At 45.7% G+C, this 10,801-nt stretch overlaps 1 long non-coding RNA gene across 1 annotated transcript; it reads left to right on the forward strand.

The window, feature by feature from the left end:
* Nucleotides 1-2,542: 2,542 nt before the first annotated feature.
* LOC120325209 lies at nt 2,543-10,501 on the forward strand. The gene is made up of 3 exons (XR_005567095.1): nt 2,543-2,667; nt 7,650-7,727; nt 10,376-10,501. It is a non-coding gene; the product is annotated as an uncharacterized LOC120325209 (long non-coding RNA).
* Nucleotides 10,502-10,801: the final 300 nt, after the last annotated feature.

Here is a 10,801-nt window from a genome sequence, read left to right on the forward strand (position 1 = left end):
CAGTGGGATGCACTCGTGAGCAGGCAGGAATTCCACACCACCTCCAAATATCCACGTGTTTTATCTGCTCTTCCTGAAGATTCCAGCACAGGGTGGTTGTTTTATGATTTAAATCTCTCCTCCTGTCCCTGAGCAACCTGATCTGGTGGAAGGTGTCCCCAGTGGAATGAAATGATCCATCAGGTCCCTTCCAACCAAAGCCTATGATTCCATGATTTATTTTTTGGACTTTTTAAGTTAAAGGCTCATCCTGACAAGTGATGAGCCCCCTTTAAGAATCCCAATTTTTATTCATCCTTCCTTCAATCTACCAGCCTTTAATCAAGTTTTTTATGGGGGTTGGAACTAGATGGTCTTTGAGGTCCCTTCCAACCCAAACCATTCCATGATTACACTTGCTGGGGAGTTTCCAACACCGTGCTTTGATGCCAAAGGTGATGCACAACCATTGTTGTGCCCCTGGAATAGGATCCATCACCTTCCCAGGATGCCAGGGATCAGAGCTGTACCTGGGCACCACCACAGCAGGTCCACAGAGCAACAGAGGGTGAGTGAGGGGTTACACAGGGGTCTGTACCTGTTGGACACCTCCAAAAAAACTATTTTCAGGGTCTTGTGCCATCAACAGCAGCACTGAGGGGCTGTCACTGGAGGAAAAACAGATTTAGTTATTAAATACAGATAATTGTTGATTTTGCTGCTGTCCCTACCCCATCCTCACCCTCTGGATATAGGAAAGGGTGCAAAGAGGTGGGAAGGTGGAAGCTGAGAGGGTCCTGTGGGCCTTGGGGCTTCCCAAGAATCCCTACCTTGCCCCACACACAAGCAGCAGGTGTTGATGGGAGATGTGTCCCCTTCTTGCAGCCACCCACACTGAGGGACATCCCCTGCTGGCCTTGCTCTGGTGATTAGAGAACCAGCCTTGTGTTCCCTGGAGTCTCCAGCACAGGAAGGGCACAGAAATGTTGGAGCAAATCCAGTGGAAGCCACACAAAAATTGGTTAGAAGGATGGGCCCCCTCTGCTCTGAGGAAAGGCTGAATTTGGATTGTTCAGCTTGGAGAAGAGGAGGGTTTGGGAAAACCTTAGTACTCCTTCCAGTGCTTAAAGGGGCTTCAGGAGAGCTGGAGAGGGATTTGGGATAAGGGGTTGAGGGACAGGACACAGGGAATGAATTCCCACTGCCAGAGGGCAGGGTTAGATGGGATATTGGGAAGGAATTCCTGGCTGGGAGGATGGGGAGGCCCTGGTACAGGTTGCCCAGAGAAGCTGTGGCTGCCCCTGGATCCCTGGAAGTGTCCCAGGCCAGGTTGGAGCAACCTGGGCTAGTGGGAGGTGTCCCTGCCCATGGCAGGGAGTGGCACTGGATGATCCTTAACGTCCCTTCCAACCCAAACCAGTCTGGAATTCTATGATTGGAAAAAAATTGCATCCGTTAAATGCTCAGGGCCTGGTGTGATGTTCCTGGGGATGAACTTCAAGGCACCTTCCAACCCAAAGCCTTCCAAGATTCTGTGACTTTCCTGAGCCTCTGTGCAGAAGCAGAGCCCCAGATTCCAGTAGAACCATCCCTGGAAGTGTCCAAGGCCAGGTTGGAGCAACCTGGGCTAGTGGAAGGGGTCCCTGCCCAGGGCAGGGGGGTGGGATGAGATGATCCTTAAGGTCCCTTCCAACCCAAACTGTGCCAGGACTCTGTGGCTCTGTGGCCCAGGACACTGAGCCCCAGCAGCTCGTGTTGCTCTTGACCCTTGGCTCGTCCAAAGTGCCCACACTGAACTTTGTCTCCAGAGGGAAAATGGCTCGTCCTCATTGTGCCACCAGCCCTCAGGAGGAGCTGATGCTCCTCTCTGCAGGCTCTGAGCCACCACATCATCAGGAGGTGAACACTCAGAGCCCTGTTTGAAAGCCACAACACTCCCCCCAGCCCCGTTTTGCCTTTAAACTCCCACAAAGCCACAGGGGTTTATTTTTTGCTACCTTGGCTCTCCGGGAGCGTTTGACAGCCAGTGCTTCACCCGACCTGCTGCCCTCTGTCCTTTGAAGGCACCTCAGCAGACCAGCAAATCTGGGAAGCAGCTGGGCTGCGGGTTTTGATTTTTGTTTGATTTTTGCATCCTCCACGCAGGAAAGGCGGACGCCGAGGCGGAGGGGGAGGTCGCCGCCCTCGCAAAACCAGGAACGAGACACGCGGGGAGGAAGAAACAAATATGCAAAATGACTTCCCCCGGTTTGGAAGAGGAAACGTTGGAAAACCAAGAGCCTGAAAGCACAGCTCGTGGCTTTGGGGGAGAAGAATGCAAACAGGCACTTTCTCATCCTGTTTCTGTCATTCCAAGCCCTTGTGTGAAAAGGCTGATGTCGGATCCCAGTGAGCCATAAAATAACAACAACAGCTCTGCCCAGTGGCTGGGATTTGCCAGTTGTGAGCTTTCTGCACCTACCCCGGGGCTCAGAAAGAGGGAAGGTCTGCAAAACATCCCGGCTTGGAGAGCAGAATCCCTGACAAACGCGATCTCACCCGCGGGGACAATCTGATTAACTGAGTGTTACTTATTGTTCCAACACCATGGCAATGTCTCCGGGAGGAATACAAATCACTTGGAGCAAGGACACAGAGCCAGCTGAGCAGGTACCAGGAATGTGGGAGTTGCTCATTACTCACCCAGGGGTAAGAGCTGGTGCTTGTTTTTTTAATTACATTTTTATTCTCCTCTACTCATCACCCCCCCCCCTCACACACACACCAGCCCCGCTTTTTTCTGGTGGAACTAATGAGATCCAGCCCGATCCAGAAAACACTGAGCACATCGGGGAAGTTTTCCATTGGCTGTGGGAACCAGGTGGGACCTTCGTGCTGGCAAATCCCCGCCCTGAGCAAACCCCGGCGGGCACTGACGTGCTGAAGTCAGTGAGGGCTTCTCATCTATCACTTGTTTTATTAATATTGCTCTGTCTGCAGGTCCAGCCTCTCCAAAAACACATCTTTTATTTCACTGCCTCTCATCAGAGGCAACGTGTGAGTGCTGATTTGCCCGGGCTGAGGAGCAGATCCAGCTCTTTCATTGTTGTTTTTTCTTCCTCTCTCTCTCTCTCCCTTTCTCCCTCACTCCTTTTATTTTTTTTCCTTTCTTTTTTTTTTTTTTTTTTTTTTTTTTTTTTTTTTTTTTTTGTGGCAGCCTTGGAATTGCTGTAAGGTTTACAGTGCAGTAATAATCACCTCATTATTATTAATAACCATGGCAACAGAATGGAAATTAATCACTCTCCTTCTGTTTATCCCCATGGAGACGGAGCCAAAACAAACAGGGCTTATCCACGATGCCTATTCCTAGAAATCACACACGCTGAATAATTACCAACTTAATGAACCAGCAGCAACTCCAGGCTGGGTTATCCTATGGAGAGGTCAGATATATTCTGTCAGGGATGTTTCCTCAGCTTGAAAATAGAGCAGGTGACAAATATCTTCAGGAATGTTGGTTGTTTTAGTGGTTGGTTTTACTCTTCAGTTTGTCCTGACTGTTGAGACACATTGACAGCAATTGGGTTTATTCCCATTAAAAAAAGAAAATGGGGCTTGGTAGAAGGCTGGAGAGAGATTTTGGATAAGGGTTGGAGTGATAGGACAAGGGGGAATAGTCTTAAGCTGCTGGAGGGCAGGTTTAGAAGGAATATTGAGAAGGATTTCTTGGTTGGGAGGGTGGGGAGGCCCTGGCACAGGTTGCCCAGAGAAGCTGTGGCTGCCCCTGGATCTCTGGAAGTGTCCAAGGCCAGGTTGGAGCAAACCTGGGATGATGGAAGGTGTCCCTGCCCATGGCAGGGGGTGGCACTGGATCATCTTTAAGGTCCCTTCCAACCCCAACCATTCCATGATTCTACAATGAGTAGATTTTAACTGATTAAGGGTTGGAAGGGAGGCTTCAGAGAAATATAAATTCTGTGAACTTCTGAAAAAACACTCCAGAGGCGACATTTCTTCCCATATTCCAAGCACTAAAATAAAGCATCAGTCCAGCATGGAGGACAATATTTAGGAAGACTGTGAACACAGTACAGATATTTTTTCTTTGCAGTGCCATCCCCCTTGTTTGAGGATGTCACCCTCACACTCCTTTCCTATGCAAAGAAGTGAAATTCCACAACTTTATTCCACGGGAAAATCTCCCTTTTTTCCCCCCAGTCATCCCTCATTCAGAATTCAGTCGTTGACTGTCCCCTCCCTGCCCTGACAATTCCTGTGTTTTATTTAGGCTGTCACCAAGAGATAATCTAAGCCTTGCATCTGCTTTTGCCTCCAGCTTAATGACACACACAGGGGACCACTTTCCAGGCTTTCAAAGGAAAGAATTCCCCTCTCAGATGATCCTTCAAACCACTGATTCTGCTGACTCTTATCTGCAGATGCAGCAGCACAGATTAGAGCTGGTGAGGAAAGATGAGAGAGGCAGGGCCATAATGATGATTAAAACCACAACCCTCAGCCAAGTCCCTTTTTTTTTTTATTTTTGCAACAGGATCTGGTCAGACTTAAAAACCCTCAGTGTAGTTGAAATCAGCTGCGTGTTGGAAACCTTGAAATTCAGGAAAGAAGCGAAATTCCACCCCATGGAGGAGGAAAATGCAGTTGTGCCCCATATTCCAAAGCCTTGAGAGACCTTGATGGATCTCACTGTCTTATAGACTCTCCTGCAACTTTGAAAAATTATGGAGTTTATTTAATTTAATCTTATCTCTCTCACCTGCAAAGTGGGGAGAAGAAACCTCTTATTTTCCTAAACACTCCCTTTTTTAATTATCTGCTTTTTATATACATTTGGTGGAGATATTATACCCATTTTGGGATTCTCTTGCTGTCCCAATGTTCTGCGTATTTGTAGGGATATTCCAACTCGTGTTCAAGTGGAGGAAAAAAAACTGGGAATGACGGAGGGAAGGGCCCTGAGAACAATCTGCTTCGATATTTAACTGACCTTTTCAGCTCACCAAAAAGGCAGAGGGAACATAATTAGCTGGGATGGATCCCATCTGAACTTCCTCCAGCCAGTCCTCCTGAATCCAATTAAACACAACTTTTCCATGTTGAGGTGCAGTTGAGGAGAGGTTGAGATTGGGCAGTGCAGACACTCAGAAGTGTTTCCTGCCTGTCTCACAGGATCCCCTCCCGGAATATTCAGTCCAGAAGACACCAGCACTGACAGGTCCCCGAAATTCCAGGTCCTGCCTGCTCAGTGTCCCCTTTGGGCACTAAAAAAGCAGGAACACGACGAAGGAATCTGTACATTTGCAGTTCTGCATCGTTAAAATTGACCTCAGATAGATGTGTGGGATGCCTTTTGGTAGGTTATTTGACTGAAAGTTAATCACATTAATTGGGAACGTGTGATAATCCCCCCAGTCCAGCCACCTCTGGCATGGTCCAATATTTAAACATGGACACTTACTGTCCTTGAAGGTATCCCCCCAAGTTTCCATCTTCTCTTCCAGAGGGGCACAGGCTGCCTGAACTTTCTCCTGTGTTGTATCTGCTGATCTCAGGGTTCTCCAGGAAATTCCATAGGGTGTGAGATCCCCACTCCAAGGTGGTGGATTCCCACCCTAAATCACACAGGTATGTTTTAATCAGATTAATCCATCGACAGCAAATGAGGATTAATCACCCTTTAATGTTCACTTGAAGGCTTTCCCAGAGAGGACATGGTGGAACTGGCCTAAAATTCCAAAGGGAGCCCTGGGAGAGCTGGAGAGGGACTTTGGACAAGGGCCTGGAGGGACAGGACAAGGGGGAATGGCTTCAAACTGACAGAGAGAGGGTTTAGATTAGATTTTAGGAATAAACTCTTCCCTGGGAAGGTGGTGAGGTCCTGGAATGGATTTCTCAGAGAAGCTGTGGCTGCCCCCGGATCCCTGGAAGTGTCCAAGACCAGGTTGGATGGGGTTTGGAGCAACCTGGGCTAGTGGGAGGTGTCCCTGTCCACGATGAGGGATCTGGAATGGGATGATCTTTAAGTTCCCTTCCAACCCAAACCATTGTGGGATTGTATAAAACACATCTTTGGGAAGTCAGAGGAACACTTACTCCTGAAATCCTCTTTTATAGACCACCAGAAAATAAAAGGAATTCTCTGACATTTCAATTTGGAAAACTCCCTCAGTTTTCCCAGTGAATGGTCTGATTTTGTACATGGGAAGATTATTCCGTGTGTAGCTGAGACAAGCAGGTGCCTGTTTTATTTAGCTATTCCCAAATCCATTAATGTTCCCACAAAAACCTTCTGACAGTGGGGTGTAGCAGGAGATCCAGAGCAATTTGTTTGCTTTAGGGCCTGGATTCTTCCTGCCAATCCCATGAATAACCCAGGCAACTTTGTGGGAGTTGGAACAGAACTGGCAGACAGTGCTCGTGTCATCCCAGCTTCCAGGAAGGAAGATTCCAATAAAACAGCGGGAGAAACAGTAGGGACAGTATAAAGTGCTGTAATCAGATGCCTGGAAAGGCTGTGGGAATTCCCTCATTGGAGAGTTTTGGGAAAATCATAGACACATGTCAGGAATTGTGTAAGTAAGTGGAGTAATTCCTCTCCCAGAGCAGGAAGCTGGAGTAGGTGACCTTATTCCATCTTCCTCAGCCTGTTTTAATTTGTGCCTGTGTTCTTTGACTGGACTTGGAAACTCTTTCTGAAGCCTACTAATCCAATAGTTTGTCCATTAATGCAAATTTAGATCCCTAGGACGGATACTAAAGGTACTGGTGAGGACACCTCTGGAGTGCTGAGGGCAGGAAGGACATGGAAAAACTGGAGCAGGGCCAGCAAAGGGGCCACACAAAAAATTGAGGGACTGGACTGGAGCATCTGCCACGTGGAAAGAGGCTGGAAGAGCTGGGGAAGGGAAAATTAAATACATGATGGGGGAGTAAAGAAATCAAATACACGGAGTAGGATTTGTCTCCGTGGTGAACAGTGACAGGACAAACCCAGTGACAACTAGAACACATAATTCCTTTTGGACATTAAATTGATTTATTTGTTACTCAGAAGGTGGTTGAACACCTGATCAGACTTGTCCAGAGAGGTTTCTGTCCTTGGAGACACCAAAACCCAACTGCACATGGCTCTGTTGGAGCTGACCCCACTCTGGGCAGGGGCTGGGGAAGATGATCCCTGCCAGCTCCGAGAATTCCAGAATATTGGAGTTGTGTGCTGAGGGATGGTGGCTTGGACTTTTAAATTAGAGGGAAATGGAGGTAAGTTCTCTGGGTTTTGTTTGTTAATTGCTGTTTATGTGTGTTCACTACTCCTCTTAAAACTGGATTTGCTCACAGAAATGCTCATATTTTGCAGGCTCCTGTCCCTGCTAACAGGACCCCTTTTAATATTAGTAATTTGAGGATTTAAAATGATCAATATTAACCATAACATCAATAAAATTATCAATAAATTATTCAAATGTAACTGGGTTTTTTTTCCCTCTTTAATAGGTAAAATATCTCAGCTTTGACTTTGCCACTTTAGCAGAACCTTTCCAGGAATTTTAGATATTCATCTGACACTGCCTTTGTTTCAGGACTTGTTCTTGTTTGGATTTCACTCTGGTTCATCTTTTTTTTTTTTATTTTTATAATTAAGATCTTTTATTATTTGCACTTTTTAGGTTCAAAGGTAAGGCACAACTCTTCCCCAGGAAGCTCCATGTTTCCAAAACTGTCGTCAGACCTGAATGAATCAACAGGTAGGAACAAGGAGCATAAAATGTCAAAAAAATTATGATTATTTAGCTCTTGATTAATCTAGGATTCTTCAAGAGGTGTGTATGAACAGCAAAATTCTCCTTACTATGGGAAAGTCTTGACCCACCATTTTTCTGAGCCCAAAATAAATCATGAGGGTTTGTGTCCTGGAAGAAAAAGGGAATTGCAGAGCAGTTGAAAAGGTGGATTTGTCCATCAGTGAACTCAAATCAAATGAGAGTCACAAGTTTTACATAAAGTGGGATGGGGATTATTATTTTGAAATCCAAAGCAGAATCCAGCCCTAATGTCCTACTTAGTGAAGTTACAAAAAACAACCTGTTTCTTGATAGTCCTGCCAACACAGAGTCGTATTTTACACAAAAGACATCAACAGACAAACTCTGACCTTTAAAAATGTTATATAAAATTTTACTGAGAGATGCAAACAGTTTAATTTTAGGGAAGCAGGGAAAACACTTTTCCTCCCATGAACTGAAGGCAGAGGGTCGCCCAAATTGTAGCTCACTCGTGTGGGGAGGATTTCGGATTTCAGACCCAAGGAGTTTGACACTGTTCGTGTGAAAGGTGTTAACTTTGTAGGGCTGCTAACTTTGAGTTTGTCCCAACAAAATCAGTCAAGACATCGGGCCCTCAAAGCATCCATTCCATTCTTGGAGATTTGATGGTGGAGGGTTTAGATCCCTCTCTGCCGAGATAATCATGGAATCATTAAGGTTGGAAAAAACCTCCAAGATCATCAAGTCCAACCTCCAACCAAATCCCACCAAAGCTGCTGAAGATCCTCTGCAAGACACAACATTTACTCAATACTGGAAAATTATCTTCAGAGCAGGTCCTGAGGCTTTTAATTCCCTGGCTTTTAATTCCCAGCTCAATGTTTAGAATTTTATGGAAGTCTGAGTAGATAACTAAAAAAAAAAGCCAACAAAAGACCTGCCTTGTTTTCCATCTTATTTTCTCGCAGGTTTTCTTTGCATTCAAATTCTTTTGGCTGTGCTGGACAATCCTGGCTGATGACAAGGAATTGTAATAAAACCTTTGTGTTGGAGGGAAGGTTTTCCATCTACTCTCTTTGCTGATTCCTGTTGAACATCCCCACGAACACAATATCTCCTCCAGTTGCTCTGCTGCAGGTTCTGACAGATGGACAGGATGTCTCGCAGGATGGTGTTGAACTACAACATCTCCAAACTGACAGAGAGCAGGTTTAGATGAGGATATGAGGAAAAAATTCTCCCCCTGTGAGGGTGATGACACAGGCTGGGAGAGTGGGGGGGGTTCCCCTGGAGAAGAGAAGGATCCAGGGAGAGCTGAGAGCCCCTTTCAGGAACTAAAGGGGCTCCAGGAGAGCTGGAGAGGGACTGGGGACAAGGGATGGAGGGACAGGACACAGGGAATGGCCTTAAACTGAAGGAGGGTAAATTTAGATGAGATATTGGGAAGGAATTCTTGGCTGGGAGGGTGGGGAGGCCCTGACACAGGTTTCCCAGAGAAACTGTGGCTGCCCCTGGATCCCTGGAAGTGTTCAAGGCTGGGTTGGAGCAACCTGGGCTAGTGGGAGGTGTCCCTGCCCATGGCAGGGGGTGGCACTGGATGATCTTTAGGGTCCCTTCCAACCCAAACCATTCTCTGATCTCCCCATCACCCATTCTGACCTCCAAGGGTTTGATTATATTTTTTAATGGCAACCTGAAAGGAATTCTTTCCCTTCTCATTCCATTGGCCATTCCCAACATCAAACCAGATGTACCCATGAGTTCAGGAGCAAAGTTCAATGGTGCCACGAGGATGGAAGGATCTTGGAAGGAGGTGGGAGGGATCTGCCAGCTTCCAACTACACCTCATCCCAAAAAACCATCAGACATGGCAGAGGAATGCCAGCTATGATTCCTTAACTCTTCTCCAAATAAAATTTGAGGCCCAACATCCAGGAAAAAAACTTCTTCCTTTATACCCTTGAAGTTCTGGAGCAAAGCTTGGTCTCCCTGGTTTTAGTACCGGGACTAACATGGAAATTCCAGAACCATCTGTGCCCAAAGGGAGGGGTGAGGGAGACCCTCCTGTTTGTCTTTACCCTCAATCTTTTTATTTGTGGATGAATTGGAAGTCAAATCCTGTAGCCACGTTTTTGACTTGGACATTTTTGCCCCAAATTGCTGCTGATAAAGCCAGGTATGGTTTAAACACAGAGTTAAGACAGTTCTTCTCCTTAGATTTTCTGTAACAAATCTCATCTACCCGGAGGTTTATGGAAAAGCTTATTCTGACCTGGAAAATATGGAAATATAATTACTAGGCCAAGGTTTTTATGCTGCTAAAATCGTGTAATTAAATCCCAGCGACTTCTGTTTCAATAAATACAAGAGTTGAGTTTTATAAATGTCTCGTTCCGACGGCGCTAAACGGAAGGGTTTTATGTTTCCAGCTCAAAAAAACCCAAAAAAAAGTGTTTTAAAAATGTATTTTCAATTTAAAAAAATAGTTTACGGTTAAAGCAACATCACCGTTGTCTGAAACAAATAAGAATTTTCTATTCAATGAAGACATTTTGAGATTTTTGAGCTTTCATGTCTTTTTCTCGTCCAGTGGTAAAACAAAATATCCTCTTTTCCCTTTTATTTTAAAGGCGAATATGGTGAATTTCCTCAGAAGGTTTCAAAGCAGAGAACTCTAATAATCACTTGATTTAATGAAGGAATAATCTCTACCAAAAATTGATTTATTAATTAAAAATCCTTCCTTGTCACTGTCTCTTTCCAGCTGTTTTATTCTGACATAACCTGGTCTGGTGGAAGGTGACCCTGCCCACAGTGGGGAGGTTGGAAGGAGATGATCCTTAAGGTGTTTTCCAAGCCAAAAACCTTTTTAGGATTCGATGATTCCATGTGCTGAAACGTTGGTGGGATGAGCTAACGGATGGTGAGGAAAATAAATCAGACAACCTGACTTCCCAATAGAATGTGGGAAGAGATGTTTGTTCTCCAGGGATACAACTGAGGAATGATGGGGAGGTGGGGAAAGGCCTGGATTTGAAGCCCTGTGAGGACACTGA

Source organism: Pipra filicauda, unplaced genomic scaffold (assembly GCF_003945595.2).
Source record: "Pipra filicauda isolate LSUMZ 115617 unplaced genomic scaffold, ASM394559v2 scaffold888_size58672_pilon, whole genome shotgun sequence".
NCBI lineage: Eukaryota > Metazoa > Chordata > Aves > Passeriformes > Pipridae > Pipra > Pipra filicauda.